We start from the raw sequence: 22,662 nt of genomic DNA, 5'->3' as shown, positions 1-22,662 counted from the left end.
TACTGAATGATTCTGTTTATATGAAGTTCTAGAAAAAGCAAAATTATAGTGACAAATTAGTAGTTACCTAGAACCTGGGGTAGAGGTGGTGATGGAATGCAAAGGGAATTTAGGGAATTATTTTAAAACTTGATTGTGGTGGTCATTTTCACAACTGTATACATTTACCAAAACTCATCAAATTGATTTTTATTGTATATAAATTATACCTTAAGTAAAGTTGAAGTGAAAACAGTAAATTCGTTTAGTTTTAAAATTATTTCTGAAAAGTTAATAGAAACAGCAGTTTACTACCTCTCTTCTCTTCCTTCCCATCCCCCCATCTTCTCTTGTCCCATGTCATTCTTCAGAAAAACCGCTTTCCACTATTTTAGCTGTTTCTTCTGGTAGTTACCTCCTTATAATAATAGGGTATTGTGACTGTTGGTGAACTGTGCTGCAGGAAATTACTTGTTGCTATCGTTAGTTGCTGTCGAGTAGGCTCTGATTCATGGTGACCTCATGTATAACAGAATGAAACATTGCCTGGCCCTTTGCAATCTTCATGATCATTGGAATGTTTGAGTTCATTGTTGTGGCTGTGTGTCGATCCATCTCATTGAGGGTTTCCGTCGTTTTCACTGATCCTCTACTTTACCCTAAATGTTAATATAATAATGGGGGTCACCAATATTGACATTATGCTTAATTTCCTCTTTTATCTTTTTAATTCTTATGCTTCCTTTTATCTCATTATCCTGATATATTTAATCAATACTGGTTAAATCTACATGTAGGGTTTTCATTTCATCATGCTTGGTAGAGGGTCATCGAAAAAGAGGAGGACCCTCAACAAAATGGACTGACACAGTGGCTACAACAGTAGGCTCAAGCATAACAGTGGTTGTGAGGGTGGTGCAGAACTGGGCAGTGTTTCCTTCTGTTGTACATAGGGTTGCTATAAATCGGAACCGACTTAACAAGAACAGGATTTTCGTTATTATGACTATATTAGTATCATTCAGTAATGACGCAAATGGTGTTATAATCTTTCCTGTTACAACTTTTTTTTTCTAGTTTAATAATTGCTTCATTTTTAAAATTTGCTTAAGTATCTTTTCATCTGAGTTTGTCTTCCCACAGGCTTTAATCTATCTGAATAACTCTCACCTGTGAGATAATTAGTTCAGTTGTTTTCAGGGCTTTGCATTTCCACTCCAGATACTCTGAATTAGAATCTACAGTTTAACAGGATCCCCAGGTGATTCTTATGTATAGTAAATTTTGAGAACCACTGGTCTGCTAGTGGAGCCCTGGTGGCATAGTAGTTAAGAGCTCATCTGCTAACCAAGGTCTGCAGTTTGAATCCACCAGCTGCTCCTTGGAAACCCTAGGGGGCAGTTCTACTCTGTCTTACAGGATCGCTGTGAGTTGGAATCTACTCCGACTCCAACGTGTTTGGTTTTGTTTGGCTCTACTACTGGTTCTCAGAAATGGTTTCTAACCATCATTATTAGCATCACTTGGGAACTTGGAGCCCTGGTGGCAAGGTGGTTAAGAGCTTCGCTGCTAACCAAAAGGTCAGCCAGCGGTTTGAATCCACCAGCTGCTACTTGGAAACCCTATGGGGCAGTTCTGCTCTGTCCTGTAAGGTCGCTATGAGTCGGAATCCACTTGAAGGCAATGGGTTTGGTTTTTGGTTTGGGAATTTGTTGCAGATTTTCAGCAGGGTTCGAACTGGAACGACCAGTTTGAAGCCCTGGTTATTTTCTTAAGCTACCCTTCCTAGAGCCTTCGGTCTTTACCGTTCAGCCTTGACTGCTCTTTAGGTCTGTTTCACAGCTGTTGTCTGGACACCTCTTTGCTCTCATCCTGGGAATTCCCTGCACCTGCTTCCTGTGTTGAATCCTTGATTTCCTGTACCCATGCCTTCATGGTTTTACTCCCTCATTTTACGGGAGCATATACTCCAGTGGCTTCCTGAAAAGGGGTAACGGGGAGGTAATTTTTTTTAGATTTTGCATATGTAGAATTATAGAATATGTCATAGTCTACTCCTTAAAAAAAAAAGTTGCTGTCGATTCCAACTCAAGGTGACCACAGGTTTGTTAGAGTAGAACTGTGCTCCGTAGGGTTTTCAGTGGCTAATTTTTTCAGAAGTAGATCACCAAGCCTTTCTTCCAAGGTGCCTCCGGGTGTACTTGAACCTCTAACCTTTTGGTTAGCAGCCTAGCACATTAACTGTTTGTGCCACCCAGAGGCTCCTACATGTATGTAGTATTTTAGATGAGTATAGAATTCTAGGTTGAAAATCATTTTTTCTCAGAATTTTTAAAAGCATTACTCTAATATCTTCTTGCTTCCAGTTTTGCTGTTTAAGGGTCCATTGCCATTCTAGTGCTTGATCTTTTTTTTTTTTTTTTTTTTTAATTCTTTCTGGAGGTGATTATTCTCTTCATACCTGCCTTTCTGAAATTTTATGGTGATGTATCTTAGTGTGGGTCTTTTTTCATTTTCACGAGGAAAGTATTAGCCCAAGAGACAAGAAGGGCCACATAAACCAGAGACTCCATTAGCCTGAGACCAGAAGAAGAACTAGATGTGCCCGGCTACCACCAATGACCACCCTGACAGGGAACACAACAGAGAGTCCCTGACAGAGTGGGAGAAGAGTTGGTGCAGAACTCAAATTCTAGTAAAAAGACCAGACTTAATGGTCTGACTGAGACTGGAGGAACTCCGGAAGACATGGCTGCCGGACTCTCTGTTAACCCAGAACTAAAACCATTCCTGAAGCCAACTCTTCAGACAAAGATTAGACTGGACTATAAGACATAAAATGATACTCATGAAGAATGTGCTTCTTAGTTCAAGTAGATACGTGAGACTAAATGGAGAGCTCCTGTCCACAGGTGAGATGAGAAGGCAGAAAGGGACAAGAGCTGGTTGAATGGACATGGGAAATCTGAAGTGGAAAGGAGAAGTGTGCTGACATATTATAGGGATAGCAACTAGGGTCACATAACCATGTGTTTATAAATTTTTGTATGAGAAACTAACTTGAGGTATAAACTTAAAGCACAAAAAAAAAAATTTTAGAACTCTATTAAGGAGGCAAAGATTTCTTGGACAAGACAAAAGAAAGCACTAATCATAAAAAGAAAATTTGATAAGTAGGATTTTATCAAAGTTAAAAATTTCTGCTCCTTAAAAAAGATACCATTAACAAAATGAATAGACATGCCACAGAATGTAAAAATATATATTCTCAGTATATATAAGTGACATATATTGCATTCAGAATATGTAAAGAACCTTTCAAATCAACATTTCTTTAAAAAATAAACTACCTAATATAAAAATGAGCAAGACGCAAATAGACATTTCACAAAAGAAGAAATACAAATGATCAATAAGCGCATGAAAAGATTTTCATCATCATTAGTAGTTATCAGTAAATGTGACTTGGAACCATAGTTATATTCCACTACATCCCCCCTAGAATAGCTAAAACAAAAAATACTGATATTATAGACAGTTCTGAGGAGATAGAGCAACTGGAACTCTCATTTATTGCTGATGGGAATACAAAATGGTCAACCAGTTTGGAGAACTGTTTGGCAGTTTCTTTTTTTTTTAATTGTACTTTAGATGACAGTTTACAGAGCAAACGAGCTTCTCATTAAACAGTTAATACAAATATTGTTTTGTGACATTGGTTGCCAACCCCACAACATGTCGACACTCTCCCCTTCGCAGCCTTAAGTTCCCCCTCCTGCCATCTCATCCTTGCCCCTAGGCTAGTGTGCCCATTTAGTCTCGTTTTGTTTTGTGGGCCTTTTTTAATCTTTGGCTGAAGGGTGAACCTCAGGAGTGACTTCATTACTGAGCTAAAACGGTGTCTGGGGCCATTCTTTTGGGGTTTCTGCAGTCTGTCAGACCAGTAAGTCTGCTCTTTTTTGTGTGTATGTGTGTTAGAATTTTGTTCTACATTTTTCTCTAGCTCTGTCCAGGACCCTTTATTGTGATCCCTGTCAGAGCAGTAGGTGGTGGTAGCTGGCCGTCTATTTGTGCTGGACTCAGGTGGTGGCTGTGGTAGTTGTGGTCCGTTAGTCCTTTGGACTAATCTTTCCCTTGTGCCTTTGTTTTTCTTCATTCTCCCTTGCTCCAGACAGGGTGAGACCAGTGGAGTATCTTAGATGGCTGCTCACAAGCTTTTAAGACCCCAGATGCTACTTACCAAAATAAAATGTAGAACTTTTTTTTTTTAGAACAGTTTCTTTATAAACTGTGTTATGCTGATTGAGTGAGATGTTCCCCGAGACCATGGTCCCCACAGCTCTCAGCCCAGTACTTTCGTCCCTCAGGGAGTTTGGATGTGTCTATGGAGCTTCCATGACCTTGCCTTCATCAAGTTGTGCTGGCTTTCCTCATGTTGTGTACTGTCTTACCTTTCACCAAAGTCACCACTTATCTATTGTCTATTTAGTGTGTCCCCCCCAACCTTGTAACCATCAAAGATTGTTTCTTTTTGTGTGTAAACCTTTCCTGAGTTTTTATAGTAGTGGTCTCATACAATATTTGTCCTTTTGTGATTGACTTATTTCACTCAACGTAATGCCCTCCAGATTCATCCATGTTGTGAGATGCTTCACAGATTCGTCATTGTTCTTTATGGTTGCGTAGTATTCCATTGTGTATATGTACCATAGTTTGTTTATTCATTCATCTGTTGATGGCATCTAGATTGTTTATATCTTTTTGCTGTGTTTGGCAGTTTCTTATAAAGCTAAACCCCACTCCAGGTTTAATGATTTTCTAGGAGGACTCAAAGGACTCAGCATAAAGTAGTGCTCACAGCTATAACTTATTACAGGAAAGAATATAAAGCACACCCAGCAAAGGGAAAAGGAGGATGGGGTGAAGTACAGGGGAGACTAAGTGCAAGCTTCAGAAAGGTCCTTTCCTGGTGGAGTCCCATAAGACGTGCTTAATTCCCCAGGCAAGGAGTTGTGAGCTGAATTTAAAGTATGAGTGTGATTGAAATGGCAGTGAATGAGAATAGAGGTAGAAGAAAGATCACGGACTTTACAAAGGCAGAGAGAACTATAAAGGGAAAAGACTGATCCAGTAAGATTAGAGCTTGGAGTGTGGGAAAGAGAGGGTAAGGACAGAACATAGTTATAATGGTTGGTGAGGGTTTGAGTCTGAGCTATATACTCTCTAGATACTAGAGATTCATATTATTTTAGTTGAGTAGCAATGTGATTAGATACATGTTTTAGATAGCTAGTTCTAGTGACACTGGATAATGAGTTGGGGTGGAGAGAAATTGAATACTGTGTGCTTTCAGGCTGTTTTGCATTTGTTCATACTGCTCTCTTAACCTACTGTGCCCTTCTTCTGTAAATCAGTTGCCATTGAGTCAGTGCTGATTCATGGTGACCCCATGTGTGTCAGGGTAGAACTGTGAGAACTGTGCTCCATAGGATTTTCAGTAGTTAGTTTTTTGGAAGTAGATTGCCAGGGCTTTCTTCTTAGGCACCTCTGGGTTAACTCGAACCTCCAACCTTTTGATTAGTGGCTGAGCACGTTAACCATTTGCACCATCTAGGGACTTCTCATTCTGTGCCTGTCAAGAATCACATTCATGCATTAAGTGCTCCTCCTTTAAACACACACACACACACACACACACACACACACACACACACACACACACACACCTCTTAAAATGACATTATACCTTATAGATTATAAGTTAATAAAGGTTGGAGCCCTGCCCTTTTCACTCCCATTTTATAAACACATGATTTTTCCCCCTCTCTTTCCTCATCATTCACCCCTTCAGTACAACTGAAGCCAGTGTCTATATCTAGCTAGCACTTGCTTAATGAATGCTTGCTGAATTACAGACAAGTCAGTGCTCCATATAAGAACTCTTTAGGGTTAGTCTGGTATAGTGACAAAGAAGATGGCAAAAAAAAAGATGAACTTGAGGGAGAATTAATGGGTGGAAGTGACATCATACAAGAGACGAGTTGCAAACTCCAAAGGTTCTAACCTTGGAGATTGAGAGTGGTGATATAATGAAGAATGCCCATATCTGAGTAGTAAGCAGAGTGAGAGGTACCAACAAAGAAGCAATTAAAGGAGATTATAAGAAGCTCATAATATGAAGACTATTTTGACTTTTTATTGAGGAAAAAATTTTTTTAAAAGCTTTAATTAAGTTATTGATAACATCAATAATTTCTTACCTGTGTAAGTTTTATCTTTTAATATATGAAGATATTTTAAGGTGAGATATAAAAGATGAACGTAATAACTTTGTAACATTTAATATCATGGAAATAAATATCCATTTTTAGAATGTTTTGTGTGTATATGGCAGTGACTTTGTAATAGATGCTCAAGTTATGAGAGGTGTGTGCGCGCGTGCGTGCGTGTGTATGCATGAGCACTTGTGTGTGTATGCATGAGCACTTGTGTGTGTGTATTTGTCCTGGGAAAAATGACACCCTAACAGGGCAGAAGAACAAAAGAGCAGTACTGAAAATAGCTAGACTAAAGGTTGTTTTCCTGTCACCACACACCAGATATGGAGAGCAGTAAAAGCAGACGGATGGATTTGGAATGTTTGAATAGAGAAAAGAAACATTCTGTTCCTTTTATTCAGAAAAGGAATTTCTAGGGTAAATTACAGGTTTCAGTAATAAGTTTCATACACTGACCAAAGAAAAGCTATTTATTTATTTATGTTTTACCCTGGAGATAGTGACTCATGCTCTTCCCAGAATTTTGCTTTTGTGGAAACTGAAGTGCTGTCCTAAATACAGCATTATTACTTGGAGAATAGTGTTAATGATACTGTTGTGAGTTGACTAGTATTGTAAACCCAACTGTAACAAAGGAACCAAGCATGAGTTTTAGTTAGCTGAGCCCAGGAGAAGTGAAAGTATTTTTTTTTTAAATACTAATAAACTAATTATTGTAATTTTCTGAAATATGAATTATGCAATAGACGTAGGACTTGTACTTTCGTCTTCCTTTTAGATACCTTATCATTTTGAGGAATTCATGTTAGAAGGTAAATATCTAACTTCCAAGGTTGACATTGGAGATACTTTCATGTAAGAAATTTTTTCTGTACCTTTTTTTTCCTTAACATTTCTCAAATTGGTATGAGACCATCAAATTATAATCATATAGACCATAAAGCAACTATCAAACAATTGAGATTGTTAGCATGGGCTAGATGAAGCTGAAAGTTTATGTTCCAGTTTTAGTTGAACCTTAATCTTGTAGTTTAAGAAATAAAGGTCTGAATATGTTCTTCATGTACTGTAATATATATACGTTCTCACTCTGAATTTTCACCACATCAGTATATGCCCTCCTTGTAATTACCATTTTTGGGCACATACACAAAAACTTCTTATTCTGATAATGTCCCCCACAATATCTCTCTCTAACCTATAACCTGTCCTTATTGCTTCACTTTAATCTTTGAAATCATTCAGTTTCCTGGGGTACCTCTTTAGCCACTTCCTTTTGAAGACTTAGAATTTTAGCTCTTGAAGTTTAACCCTTTTTCACACTTTCTTATATCTTCCTCTGTGCCTTTCTTTTAATTTCAGCAAATGTTAACCAGTGAATCATAATGTGCAAAGCAGTGGTTGGGATAATAGACGGTTTAATGACTTATGACCATTTTAAAAGTTTTGTCAATTGATAAATTTTATAAAGAGACACTTTAACTTATTGAATTATTATAGGTAATTGGTTAACTATATGCCTTAGGTGGTCAACCGATGGCATACTGAGCATCAGTGAATATAAATGGAAGTATTCTACTTGCACAGTGGCTGCCATGATGAACTCAAGCGTAGCAACGACTGTGAGAATAGCACAGGACTGAGCAGTGTTTCGTTCTGTTGTACATAGGGTCACTATGAGTAAGAATCGACTCGACAGCACCTAACAACGTAGCAGCAACACCCACTACAATTTATCATTCTCATTGTTTTCCATTTTATAGTGTAGTAATGGTAATTTCCAAGATACTCATATAGTACATTTTACTATACCACGTATAAGTTGAACAGTAAGTGTTTGAAAGGACAAAATAAAGACTATCTACTAATATTTCTCTCCCATCATCAAATGGATTCTGAAGTACCTTGCTCATATTGTATTGGCTAAAAAGATGGATTTATTTATTTTTCTTGTTGTGCTTTAAGTGAAAGTTTACAATACAAGTTAGTCTCTCATACAAAAATTTATACATACATTATTTTGTGACCCTACTTGCTCTCCCTGTACTGTGACAGCACATTCTTCCTTTCTACCCTGGATTTCCCGTGTCCATTCAACCAGCTCCTGACCCTCTCTGCCTTCTCATCTTGCCTCTGGACAGGAGCTGCCCATTTAGTCTCATGTATCTACTTGAGCTAAGAAGCACACTCTTCACAAGTATCATTTTATGTCCCATAGTCCAGTCTAATCTTTGTCTGTAGAGTTGGCCTCGGGAATGGTTTTAGTTTTGAGCTAACAGAGCCTGCGGGCCATGTCTTCAAGGGTCCCTCCAGTCTTAATCAAACCATTAAGTCTGGTCTTTTTACTAGAATTTGAGTTCTGCACCCCACCTTTCTCATGCTCCATTCAGGGACTTTCTGTTGTGTTCCCTGTCAGGGCAGTCATTGTGGTAGCCGGGCACCATCTAATTCTTCTGATCTCAGGCTAATGAAGTCTCTGGTTTATGCGGCCCTTACTGTCTCTTCGGCTGATACTTTCCTTCTGTCTTTGGTATTCTTCATTCTCCTTTACTCCGGGTGGTTTGGGACCAATTGATGCATCTTAGTAGGCCACTCACTAGCTTTTAAGACCACAGACACCACTCACCAAAGTGGGATGCAGGACATTTTCTTAAAAAACTTTGTTATGCCTCTGGACAGAGCTGGAGAGGGATGTTGAACAAAATTCTAACTCACAAAAAAAAAAAAAAAAGACCAGATTTACTGGCCTAAAGGAGACTGGGGAAACCCCGAGAGCATGGCTCCCAGACACCCTTTTAGCTCGGTGGTGAAGTCATTTCCGAGGTTCACCGTTCAGCCGGAGAGTGGACAGCCCCATAAAACCAGATGGGACTGATGAAGCACAGCAGTCCAGGGACAAGGGCCAGAGGGCAGAGAGGGACAGGAAAGCTAGTGATAGGAAACCCAAAGTTGAGTAAGGATAGTGTTGATGTGTTGTGAAGTTAACCATTGTCATAGGGCAACATGTGTACTAACTGTTAAATGAGAAACTATTTTGTTCTGTAAGTCTTCATCTAAAGTGAGAATAGCAGCACAATTGGAAGAGCGTAGTCGATGTCACTGAGCTGTGCATGTAGAAATTTTTGAAATGGTGTATCTTTGGCTATGTATATTTTCACCAAAAACAAAAAGAAAAAAAGGTCAAGAAGGGAGAAGGTTGACATGTTGTGGGGTTGTTAACCAATGTCATAAAACAATATGTGTACTACTGTTTCATGAGAAACTATTTGTTCTGTAAGCCTTCACCTGAAGTACAATAAAAAATAAAAATTTAAAAAAAAAAAAAACTTTGTTATGCCAGTTGACTGAGATGTCCCCTGGAACCATGGTCCCTAGACACCTAGTCCTGCTACTCTGTCCCTCAAAGTGTTTGATTGTATTCAGGAAACTTCTTAGCTTTGGTTTAGTCCAGTTGTGCTGACTTCCCCTGTCGTGTGTGCTGTCCTTCCCTTCACCTAAGATAATTCTTGTCTACTGTCTAGTTGGTGAATACCCCTCTCCCTCCTTCCCCACCCTCATAACCATCAAAGAATATTTTCTTCTGTGTTTAAAACTTTTCTTGAGTTCTTATAATAGTGGTCTTACACAATATTTGTCCTTTTGCAACTGACTAAATTTGCTCAGTATAATGCCTTCCAAATTCCTCCATGTTACAAGATGTTCCACAGATTTATTGTTGTTCTTTATCGTTGCGTAGTATTCCATTGTGTGCATATACCATTATTTGTTTATCCATTCATCCGTTGATGAGCAACTAGGTTGTTTCCATCTTTTTGCTATCATGAACAGCGCTGCAATAAACTTAAGTGTGTATATCTATTCGTGTGATGGCCCTTATTTCTCTAGGATATATTTCAAAGAGCGGGATTGCTGGATCATATAGTACTTCTGTTTCTAGCTTTTTAAGGAAGCACCAAATCAATTTCCAAAGTCCTTTACCATTTTACGTTCCTGTCAATAGTGTATAAGTGTTCCAGTTTCTCCACAACCTCCCCAACATTTATTATTTTGTGTTTTTTGGATTAATGCTAACCTTGTTGGGGTGAGATGGTATCTCATTGTAGTTTTGATTCGCATTTCTCTAATGGCTAATGATCGCAAGCATTTCCTCATGTGTCTGTTAGCTGCCTGAATGTCTTCTTTGGCGAAGTGCCTGTTCATATCCTTTGCCTATTTTTTAATTGGGTTGTTTGTCTTTTTGTTGTTTTGCAGTAAAAAGATGGATTTTTAAAATATATCTATGCTGACATGACTCCACATTGATGTTGCTGCACAACATTTGGCTATATGGCACTTATGCTGAAATTAAGCTACCCTGTCTCTGATTGCACTTCTGGGAGATCCATGTTCATTTGTTTGTTAAACAGTCAGTCATCCTATATTACTTAAAATTTTCTTTAGTGAAATAGCTCTTTTACCAGAGATCAAATATGGAAGGTTGACAAATCACTATTTAAGTTGGCTGATAATTGTTTGCAATGGAGTTTTCACCATTACTAATGTAATACTACAATATTCTGTTATTGCCAGAAAATGAAGCACATGGCAGACCATTACATCAGAATATAATGCTTTGTTTGGTCTTTATAATTGAAAAAAGCAGAATGTTTTTAAAATCAGATTTCTACTGTCTTTTATCCAATGTCGTAACATCTCTCTTGAAATGAATTGGTACCTGTGAATAGACTTAGGTAGTACTTACTGAACAAATAATATATCTTATATTCATCAGAGTATCGTTTGAAAAAAATGGAGCATTTTTGCAAGTAGCTCTTGATGGGTTTATCTGATTAGGTAAAATTGAGAGAAAACTTCTCTTGGCCATTAAATTTGGCATGTGAAATAAGTAGGCTAAGAAGATTAAGTGATCAGCTTATGTGAAATAAAATTTCAATGTACTGTAATTCTTTGCTTTGTATCTTTTTGTAATAACGTCAGTAATATATCAATAGATATGGTGTAAGAGGAAAGAATGCTTTAAGAGATTACAATAATGGCCTCTAAGAAAGGAAATCAGTTCAAGGACATAGGCTAAGATTGTGATGTTAGGGCAAAAGGATAATAACAAGGGTAGATAAAAGAACTAGACAGAAATGTCAGGGACATAAGTATTGATCTGATAAACAAGGATACTCATTACTTCTTGTGCCTGATTTTTCCAGTGCCTAATCTAACCCTCATTGTATATTAAATACATTTGTAAACTAACATACTTTTCATGCCACTATATTACACTGATGCTTAATCATAAAAGTTCATTGGATAGTGCCTATTTCTGCACTAAATACTACTAAAAATTGGAATGTCAACAGAAGACTAGCATGGCTTCTGTGCAGGGTTGACACACATTCAAGAAGTGTTCCATATTTTTAAGCTAATTATTTTTATGTGATTCACTTACCAGCAGGCTGTTTTCCTGCTGTAAAAGCAGATTGGTAGAGTCTATTAACATCTTCTCCTTAGCCTGTCAGTATTGGCAGAATCACCACAGTGGTCACTATAGCACAGTTCAGACCTTGTCATTCAGTTTTTAAAATATTGTCCTCGCAGCAGCCAATTAGGGCAGCAATCTGTGGGTACCCAACTTTGCTCATTCTTTGTGCCTGGTAGTAGGTAATCATAGGCACAGACACCGTAGCTACAGTTTTACGACACTTGGCCTCAGGAAATAGAGAAATCTGTTGGAAACAGTAAACCTTGATGGAGCTTTATGATTGGTCCCTATTCTCTCCCCCCACCCCCAGATCAATTTGGCCTTTTGACAGATAGTACAGATAAATCTGTCAAGTTTGAAATGTTGAGTTGGTCAAAAATGAAAATAATACTCCAAAGCAAAGAGACCTTCTGTGAAGTGTATCTGGATGTAGTTAGCTGAATGTATTTTACATCTGCTAGTACCCCTAATCAAAGTTGCTAGTTTCATCTTTACTAGAATGGACCAGAATGTGAAAATCTTCTGTTTTGGCATTTTGGATTTTTTTCTTCTTGGATATAAACTGCCTGTTCTGTGCAAGAAAGACAGAGCAACTGGTTCTACTGAGAAACCTGTGGCCAACCCAAGTTTCTCTTTATGATGGCAGTATAAGGTTGGTACGCAAGTCTCAGTTTTCCTTCATTGTCAAGAACAACCATAAGGTTGATCAGTAGAATGCAGACAAGTTTTAATACATCTGAACACTAAAGGGTTACTGCCAGAAGGCATAATATTTAACTATAAGTCCAAATAGTGACTGAATTATGTCCTTATCCCGTAAGGAGATAAGGTAGCGTACATTCTTGATGAAGAGAGAAACAGACTAAGGAAAAACAGTGTGAAGTGAGTGTTTTCCAAGTGGTCATCTACCTTTACCCATAGTAGCAGAAAGACTTGGAAAGAAGACTTTTGAGATAGTCAAAGTCGCTGAAAGGATGATGAAGGCAATAAGCTGTATCAGAAAGAAACCAAAAAAACAAGGAAAAGTCATTTGATAAACGTCAAGGGAGAGAAGTTCACATTCCTGATGACTTATGGAAACATCTTGACTTCAGCTTGTTTATTACAGATCTTTAAAAGACTCAAGTCAAGTGAGCTAGTAGACGCATTGCTAGAGTTACTTTTTTCTAAATGTTCTTAATTTAATTAAGGTGTTTAATATGGATGTCCTTAAATTCCTTAATGAATTCATGTAGCTGGGCTCGGGATGATGTACTCTTGTCTCTTTTTTCTTCTTAGATCACTAGCAGCCAGGAAGCAACTGTTTTGTAAGTCAGCCAGGTCCAGAATGGTGTTAGCTTCATTATGGCAAGAAAGAGTGAAAGAAAAAGAGGGGAGAGTTGATTTTAATACCGACTTTAAGCTAAAAAGTAGAACACTTTTAAGCTTTTTTTCTTAAATGCATCCATCAGTCAAGAAAGGAACCACATATGGTTATCATCTTTGAAATTCCAAATAATAGAGGGCTCTTCTTCCTGAGGTACTTGGGATATGAGTCGCATTTGTAAAAGGGAATTACAAAGGACTGTGAGCTCCCCCCCCCGCCCCTTTTCTGGTTATCGTCAGGAATAGATTTGGTAATAAACTTTTACTTTTTGTAAAAGGTGAAACTTTCAGGACCTTTCCTGTTTGTGTTCCTTGGGATCTGGAATTTTTGCTTAGTGGAAATCAGAGTAACATTTCAAGAGCCCCTCCACATTTTGCATTTCCTTTACAGTAGGTCATGCTTCCTTGCTGGGACTGGTCTCTTCATTGGTCTCACAGTGGTTAAATTTTCAGTGAAGCAATTGAGTATATAATCAGGCTTCTGTTTTCACTGCTACATTGAATTATAAGGAGCCTTGGTAGTGCAGTGGTTAAGCACTCAGCTACAAACTGAAAGGTCGGAGGCTTGAACCCCCCAGCTGCTCTGCGGGAGAACTATGTGGCAGTCTGCTTCCGTAAAGATGACAGCCTTGGAAACCCTACGGGGCAGTTCTGCTCTGTCCTGTAGGGTCACCATGAGTCGGAATTCGACTCGACGGCAATGGTTGATTGAGTTGTATACCCTTATAGCTCCCCAAACTTAAATACTTTAAGGTTGTTTCTCTCTGTATATAAAAGATACTACTTTGTAACTGTTAAATGAGAAACTGTTTTGTTCTGTAAGCCTTCTTCTTAAGTGAGAATAACAGCACAATTGGAAGAGCATAGTCAATGTCACTGAACTGTGTATGTAGAAATTTTTGAAACGGTGTATCTTTGGCTATGTGTATTTTCACCAAAAAAAAAAAAGATTGAGAGTTTAGAGGGTTAATATGTTGTGGGGTTGTTAACCAATGTCATAAAACAACAAGTGTACTACCGTTTCATGAGAAACTATTTGTTCTGTAAGCCTTCACCTGAAGTACAATAAAATAAAAAATAAAAAATAAAAAAAAATACTACTTTGTAATATTTTTATAAAGAAAGTGTCTTTTTTCTAATTGAAAAATTACCCCCATGCATGGTATCAAATTTCCTTTTTAGGAAATAAGTATCACAAAGCTTTACTTAGCAAAGTCTAGTATCTTTTTTAAGTATTGCTTCAGTGAACCAAATAGTGTCTTCTGAATGTAGGAGATCTTACAAGGTAATATCTAACATCTCTTACAGCAAGCCTGAAGCAATAAAATTATGACCCTTCCAAGACACATGGGTCTAGATTGCATTGATCCAGTAGATAATAGAAAGGAAACCTTTATTGAATTTGTTCTGTGCTCCAAACACTATGCTAAAGACTGTACTTATTTAATTCTTATAACATCACCATGAGGTAGTAACTATTTTATTCATCTTTTGCAGATAAGGAAACTGCTTTAATGTGAGCATAGCCCTCGTAAGTAGCCCTAGTGGTGCAGTGGTTAAGAGCTCAGGCTGCTAACCAAAAGGTCAGCAGTTTGAATCCACCAGCCGCTCCTTGCAAACCCTATGAGGCAGTTCTCCTCTGTCCTGTAGGATTACTATGAGTTGGAATTGATGCAACAGCAGTGAGTTTGGGTTTTGGTTTTAACCCTCCTAAGGAAGTCTTAAGAATTGCAGAGTTCTCCCCAGGATCAGTGGAATTGAGGGTGATGGAGCACTGAGCTGAACCAAAGCAAAAAGCACTCTAGTTAGGCTATTTCTGCTTTACCCTTAGTACTAGACTGGGGTTCATATACATTATTCTCTTTGCTACGAAATACTAAATATTATCATGGTTGGAAAAATACAGAATTTTCCAAAACTTTTCCAGGTACTTTTGTTATTCATTTGCTACAGATGTTGTTAAAAATGTTAAAGCTCGAGTCACTCATTAGATTCTCTGTGTGAATGGTTACCTTTGTCCCTTTCTTTGGTTGGAAGACAGCACCCCTCGTCCTGTCCACCTGTCTTACCGGTGCATGCCATTGATCACAACATGAGCTGGTTAATAAAGGAGAATCAAAGAATTAGAGCAAAAGTATTCTTCCACTAGAAAAATAAGGCAGAATATTAATGTACTTTTTTCATTTGAAGTATTAGTCATTCTTTTAGTTTTGTGTTTTGAAGTCAGAGTTTACCAAATTCTGTTATCTTGTTCTGAAAAAAATTAACGGGATTTCTAGAGTTGCCTAATTTACAATTTACTTCTGACCACCTTCTGCTTATTTTGTATGAAGCTATGGTAATCTGCCTTCACTCCTTCTCAAAAATGAGAAAAATCTTTACTGGAAAACTTTTATCACTGTGGAATAATTTGTTTCCTATTAAATTGTATGATACTATGAAATGTCTCTTGTTGTATTTTTCGTACTATTGAACTCCATTTCCCTTTCTCATAATTCTCTCCCTCTGAGGTTCACCTTTATCTATTAATGGTCAGTCTTCTTTTGAACTTACATCTTAAGAAATTTTATCTTACCACACATTAAAATTTAAATTTTTAAAAAGTTTAAATTGAGAAGATTAGTGACAACACATTTCAAGAATTGGTATGGTTTCTTTGTGTATAAAATACAGAATTTAAAATTCACGATTTATCTAATAATCTAAGATCTACTTTTTTATTGTGGTAAATATATATATATGTAACAAAACATTTGCCGTTTCAACATTCTTCACATGTACAGTTCAGTGACGTTAATTATGTTTATTGTGTTACTCAACCATGAGCATTATCCATTCCTAAATTTTTCATAACCCTTAGCAGAAGCTCAGTGTCCTCTAAGCAATGAGCCCCCCTCCCCCTGACTCCATCCCCGTTCCCACATGATAACCACTAGTAAACTTCGATCTCGATAAAGTTGCCTGTTCTAGATTTTTTATATAAGAGGATTCATACAATAATTGTCCTTTTGTAACTGACTTATGTCACTCAGCATAATGTTTTCAAACTTTATCCATGTCATGGCATGTATCAGGACCTCATTTCTCTTTATGAGCTGAGTAATAGTCCATCCTATGCATGTACCACATTTTGTTTATCCCTTCATCTGTTGATGGACATTTAGGTTGTTTCCACCTTTTGGCTATCATGGATAGTGCTGCAGTGTACATTGGTATACAATTATCTGTTTGCATTCCTGCTTTCAATTATTTTGAGTATGTGCACACTGGATCCTTTTAACCCAACTTATTAAGGTCCTTGTTCACATTTATTGATAATCAAAAGTCTACGTTGCTATAGACATCAATGACCTAGATCTTCTTTGGAATAATTATTTGTCATTATTTTTTAAATCCATTAGACACCAAGAAAACTCTCTGGAGCAGTTCTACTCTTTAACACATGGAGTCACCATGAGTTGGGGGCTGACTTGACAGTGGCTAACAGCAACAGCACAGACCCTTACTGAGTCCATCCATGGACCTCAAGTTAGGGAATCTATGTCTTGTGTACTGCTTTAAATGTCTGAAATGTATATTCATAACACATTTCATAGCACTGTGAATTTAATAATGAAAATGAATTGTAGCCCTATAAAGCAATTTAAATTTTCTACATACTTGTCATGAGAACTTGATTTTCTGCCCTCAAGTTGTAAAGGTCTGTCTCACTAAAATCATGAGTTCAGTCTGTTTTCCCATGGTCAGTTTGTAAAGGTCAGTGAAGGACAGCACTTTGAAAGAAATGGATAATATGCATCCTTCCAGAGCTAGTGTATATTACAGCTGTCCCTTTGGACTCACTCCAACAACAGCTCAGTGACTCTTAGAGGAAGAGCATTTTAGAGGCCCTAACTGGGGCTCAGAAAATTGTACTGAAAGACATTTGCTTCCCATGCATCTCTACTGCAGTGAAATTTAAGATTATGCTTTTCATTCCTCAAATCCAATTGGTCTCTGAGTGTTTATGGTGTTTCCTTTACAAAATATCTTCATCCATCTCTTCCTTGCTGTTCCTGTTGCTGCCTCTCTCTGTTTAGACCCTTGTTAAATTTTCCCTGGGATAATTTCAGTCATCTGGTTCTCCTCCTTATTCCTTTATGCTGTAGGACTATAATGACAAAAGAAACAAATGGGCCCTTGCCTGGAAAAGTTCACAGTCTACTAGGAAGGCAAACATGGATAGAGATAATTTTAATAAGAGTGTGTTAAGGTATAATCATAGAAATATGTACAAGAGATTGGTAACATTAAGAAAGGGAGTAATTAACTCTGGAAGTATTTAAAGTAACTTTCAAGGAGAGTGATCAGACCATAGAAGTATCAACCTAAATTTTAATCATGTTATTTCTGTAGTAAGTATAGAGAAAAGTTTTTGTTCTGTTCTGAATCAGACTAAAGATTCATTTTGTAATTAAAAAACTAAACAGAAAAGCTTATTTTTATTTTCTAGTTGATGAAGAAATAAAAAGATGTAACTGAGTTAGCCATGAAACTAAATGTTAATGTTTTCCTATTGATCTGTCTGAGAATGAGTGTAGGAAATATAAGCATATGTCTAAATAAACTCATTTGTAAACGTATCAGATAAAAACAGAAACAAGTATTTGTAAACCTCTGGTCATTCAGCAGACATTTATGCAGCTTCTGTATTTGTGGTATTGGGGCATTGGTGGTTCAGTGGTAGAATTCTCACCTTCCATTTGGGAGACCCGGGTTCATTTCCCAGCCAGTGTACCTCATGTGCAGTTACCACCCATCTGTCAGCAGAGACTTGCATGTTACTATGATGCTGAACAGGTTTCAGCAGAGATTCCAGACTAACACAGACTAGGAAGAAAGATCTGGTGATCTGCTGAAAATCAGCCAAGGGAAACCTTATGTATCACAGTGGTCCGATACGCAGCCAATCATATGGATGGCGTAGAACTGAGCAGTGTCTCATTCTGTTGTGCGTGAAGTCACTATGAGTCGGGGGCCAACTCAACAGCAGTTAACAACAACAACAGTGTTTGTGGAATATAGATATCTAGATAATTCAAGCTGCTTATTTTAGCGAGTTATAGCTGCTTAGCGTAATTTGATTGCCAATTAAGTCACTGTAGTATATCCCCTAAACTTGGAAATATATACTTCAAAATAGCTTTCTTATTTTTAATGACTTCTGATACAAGTGTAATATTGATGCTTTAAAAACAACTGTTTTAAATATAACATACTTCTGAAATTTCAACTTGAGTTAAACATGTTATATAAAATATACTTTGTATATCTTAAAGTAATCAAGTCAGAAAAAGTCTCTGCAGTCCTAGGGTGTGTTTATAGAGACTCATAATCCACAGTCAAGTAGTAGTTTCCTATACTCTGCCTTGGTAATACTGAACTCAGAGCATTGTACTAGATTTTGGTTGCCACATTTTGAGATGAATATTAGCAAACAAGCACATCCAGAAATGGCAGAGATGATAATAAACTATCTTTCTTGCATTATGGTGGAAGGAATTGAGGATAAAAAGCCTTAGGGAATGTTTTCATAGTTTTCAAGTATGTGAAGAGACAGAGAAGGCAGAATTGATGGAAGTTACCAGGAGGAAGATTTTAACAGTAACAATGTTTAGAGATAACTTTAGAAGTAATTCACAAAGTTTCATCAGGTATTGTGCTCCCATCACTGAAAGTGTCCAATTATGTGACTGCTGAAACACTTTCTTATTTCAAAATTTTAACTTCACTGGCTTAAAATTAATCCCCCCCCCCCAAAAAAAAGGACACTTTGTTGAAACTGTAGGATTGTGGTTGCAGGGGCAGATTTGGGGATGACTCACTAGCCAATATGTATTTAGAGAATTCTCCAGTTATTATCAGGTAATCCTGATACCTGTTCAGAGGTCAGCAAACTTTTTCTTTAAAGGGTCAGATAGTAAATATTTTAGGCTTTGCAGGCCACATGTTCTCTAGCATCTGCTCAACTCTGCCATTGTAGCGCAAAAGCAGCCATAGACAATATACAAATAGTTTTATTGGTTGTTTTCCAATAAAATTTTATTTCAGAAAACAAGTGGCAAGCTAGATTTGGCCTATAGGCCATAGTTTGCCAGTCCTTACGTTAAATGATGAAATCTGGAATAACAGTTATAATATCAGTGAAGAAGAGCTTCCAGTTTGGAGATGTAAAAAACAAGAGGTCAAGATGTTATTGTCTTCTTGGACTGGAAGGGTACATATCAAATGTTTAAAATGTTGAATTGCACAATGAATTAAGAAGACTTCCACTATAAAAGTCAAGTGATAATAGTCTGAGAGTATTTTTTCTGCTGTTCATTTCTGCTACTTATTTTGTCCTTAATGGAGTCTTTTCTCCTGCTAAGCAATACTGTCTACCCTACATGGGCTGCTAACACAGACTCAATCCTTACCAAGTAATAAATGCAGGTTCAGGCCTTCTAAGAACCAGAAGACTTTCAGTACCTCAAATGCAGTAATTTTAACACCAGAACAAAGAAATAAACAAAAATCTCTGGTAGTAGGTATCTGCCACATATTTCATGCTCCAAAGCTCATACCACAGAGCCTCTCGTATCATTATTTGGTCTGTTCGCCTTTAGTTTATAGAGTATTGTAAAATGTGGTCAGTTGTTGACGCTGACTAGAGATGAGTAAGAGAAGAAGGGGAAGCTACTGTAAGCAGTATCTTAGTTGTCTAGTGCTGCTGTAATAGAAATACCACAAGTGGGTGGCTTTAATAAACAAATGTATTCTCTCATAGTCCAGCAGGCTAGAAGTCCAAATTCAGGGCACCAGCTCCAAGGATTGGCTTTCTGTCTCTCTGTCGGCTCTGGAAGAAGGTCCTTGTCATCAATCTTCCCTTGGTCTAGGAGCTTCTCGGCACAGGAACCTCAGGTCAAAGGATGTGCTCTGCTCCCAGCATTGCTTTCTTGGTGATTTGAGGTCCCCCTGTCTCTCTGTCTTGCTTCTCTCTTTTATATCTCAAAACAGATTGATTTAAGAGACAGCCTAATCTTGTAGATGGAGTCCTACCTCATTAACATAACTGCCTCTAATCCTGCCTCATTAACATCATAGAGACAGGATTTATAACACATAGGAAAATCATATCAGATCACAAAATGGTGAACAATCACACAGTACTACGAATCATAGCCTAGCCGAGTTGACACACATTTTGGGAGGACACAGTTCAACCCATAACAAGCAGGCAGGCTGACAGTAGCTGAGAAGTGACCACTGACTGCTAGACTACAAAGCAATAAAGGGAAATTTAAAAAGGCACCACCTCCTACCTGGGGTCGTCGGTTTTAGGGCTGGAAATAACCCCAAACTCCTCAATAATTCTTAAGAACTTTGCTATATTGTGTTTTAGTGTAGCACAGTAATTGGTGTTTATAATGAGGACTGTAATTCATCAAGAAAAGGATAAATTGTGAATATATTCTTTCAGGCTGCCCTAACTGAAATAGTTATCATTTAGATATATACAAAATTAGGATAAGCAAAACCAATCTAAGAGTTCTGAATAGTCATGATTTGTCAGTATGTGAATATTTATTCCTGGCATTCTGAACTCAGACCCCCCATAGAGTGGTTCCTTGACTCTTAAATTGTTTTATTTTTAGTAAATACATTTTTCATTCTGTGACCTCAAACCTCCAGATTGCATAGATGTGTATTTTTGATGTTAATTTTATAGTGATTAATCCCCCTCTATCGCATTTCAAGGAGCCCTGGTGGTGCAGTGGTTAAGAGCTTGGCTGCTAACCAAAAGGTCAGCAGTTTGAATCCAGCAGCTGCTTGTTCCTTGGTAACTCTATGGAGCAATTCTACTCTGTCCTATAGGGTCACTGTGAGTTGAAATTGACTCCAGGGCAACAGGTTTTTGTATTGCATTTCAAATAAGTTCTTTTTCTTTGTAAATAGAATGTGCACTGAAATTTGAATAGTTCTGTCTTCTTTATCTGCATTTAATTTTTCTCTAAATGGGAATTAAGAAGTATATAGTTATTACACCTTAGTTTAATGATTATTTGATTAAATGCTGTATTTTATTTGATTGGATTATATCTTAAATTTGAAGAGCAACTCTTTAAAGAATTTTTTAAAGAAATCTGAGAGAATCTACGTCAGAGATTTCCTTTTTCTTACAGTGTACAGCATAAAACTCAAATTCCTTAACATAGTTTTATTATCTGGCCCCTACCTTCCTTTCATCCCTCTTTCCTAGTCACACACCTATTCTTGTGCACTTTGGACTCAAGTAATAACAAAACAAGTTGCACTGTGGTAACATGCTGCATTCTTTCATGGTGTGTAACTTTGAACAGATACTCTTGCAATCTAGAATGCCCCCTTTATTTAGCTCTCCCACCTCCACTCCATCCCTCTCTTCGAATTACTGCAAATCTGTAGTATTCTACTTAAACTTCACCTCTCTGAAGCCTTTCTTAACTTCCACAAGCAGTTGGGGATTTCTTGTGATTTTTCCATAGTTCATATTGTGCCTTGTAGCAGTGATCACATTGTTAAAGTTGTTCCCGTGTCTGTCTTTCCCCAGTAAACCGTCAGTTCCACAATGGAAGGGAAAGCATCTTATCTTTATTTCATTGCATACCTAGCATAGAGCCTGGCATAAGCAGGCACTTCAAAAAAAAAAGGGCGGGGAGGAGGAGTAGGGGGCGCAGAGACAGCAAGGGATTCTTCACACCTAAGCTGCAGATAGAATGGGTATTCCAGAACGCTTAATTGTGCTCATAAGGAAGCTCTACATAGATTAAGAGGCAGTTGTTCGGACAGAACAAGGAGATACTGTGTGGTTTAAAGTCAGAAAGGTGTGTGTCAGGGTTGTATCTGTTCACCATACCTATTAAATCTATATGCTGAGCAAATAATCTGAGAAGTTGGACTATATGAAGAAGAACGGGGCATCAGGATTGGTGGAAGACTCGTTAACAACCTGCATTATGCACTGACACAACCTTGCTTGCTGAAAGTGAAGAGGACTTGAAGCACTTACTGATGAAGATCAAAGACCACAGACTTCAGTATGGATTACACCTCCACATGAAGCAAAAATCTTCATAACTGGACCAATAAGCAACATCATGATAAACGGAGAAAAGATTGAAGTTGTCAAGGATGTCATTTTACTTGGATGCACAATCAACACCCATGTAAGCAGCAGTCAAGAAATCAAAAGACGCATTGCATTGGGCAGATCTACTGCAAAGGACCTCTTTAAAGTGTTGAAAAGCAAAGATGTCACCTTGAAGACCAAGGTTGCACCTTACCCAAGCCATGGTATTTTCAGTTGCATCATATGCATGGAAAAGCTGGACAATGAATAAGGAAGACCAGAGAATTGACGTCTCTGAATTGTGGTGTTGGCGAAGAATATTGAATATACCATGGACTGCCAAAAGAACCAACAAATCTTTCTCGGAAGAAGTACAAACAGAATGCTCCTTAGAAGCAAGGATGACAGACTGCATCGTGCATGCTTTGAACGTGTTGTCA

At 37.7% G+C, this 22,662-nt stretch overlaps 1 protein-coding gene and 1 pseudogene across 1 annotated transcript in view; both read left to right on the top strand.

Moving 5' to 3' along the window:
- PIK3CA (phosphatidylinositol-4,5-bisphosphate 3-kinase catalytic subunit alpha) overlaps positions 1 to 22,662 on the top strand; it is a 101,438-nt gene that overhangs the window by 33,313 nt on the left and 45,463 nt on the right. The window lies entirely within an intron of this gene.
- LOC111822135 (uncharacterized) lies at positions 11,568 to 11,667 on the top strand (annotated as a pseudogene).

The sequence above is a fragment of the Trichechus manatus genome, unplaced genomic scaffold (assembly GCF_000243295.1).
Source record: "Trichechus manatus latirostris isolate Lorelei unplaced genomic scaffold, TriManLat1.0 scaffold00132, whole genome shotgun sequence".
Taxonomy (NCBI): domain Eukaryota; kingdom Metazoa; phylum Chordata; class Mammalia; order Sirenia; family Trichechidae; genus Trichechus; species Trichechus manatus.
Note: the sequence above shows the minus strand (reverse complement) of the source record. Positions and strands in the feature narration are given on the sequence as shown.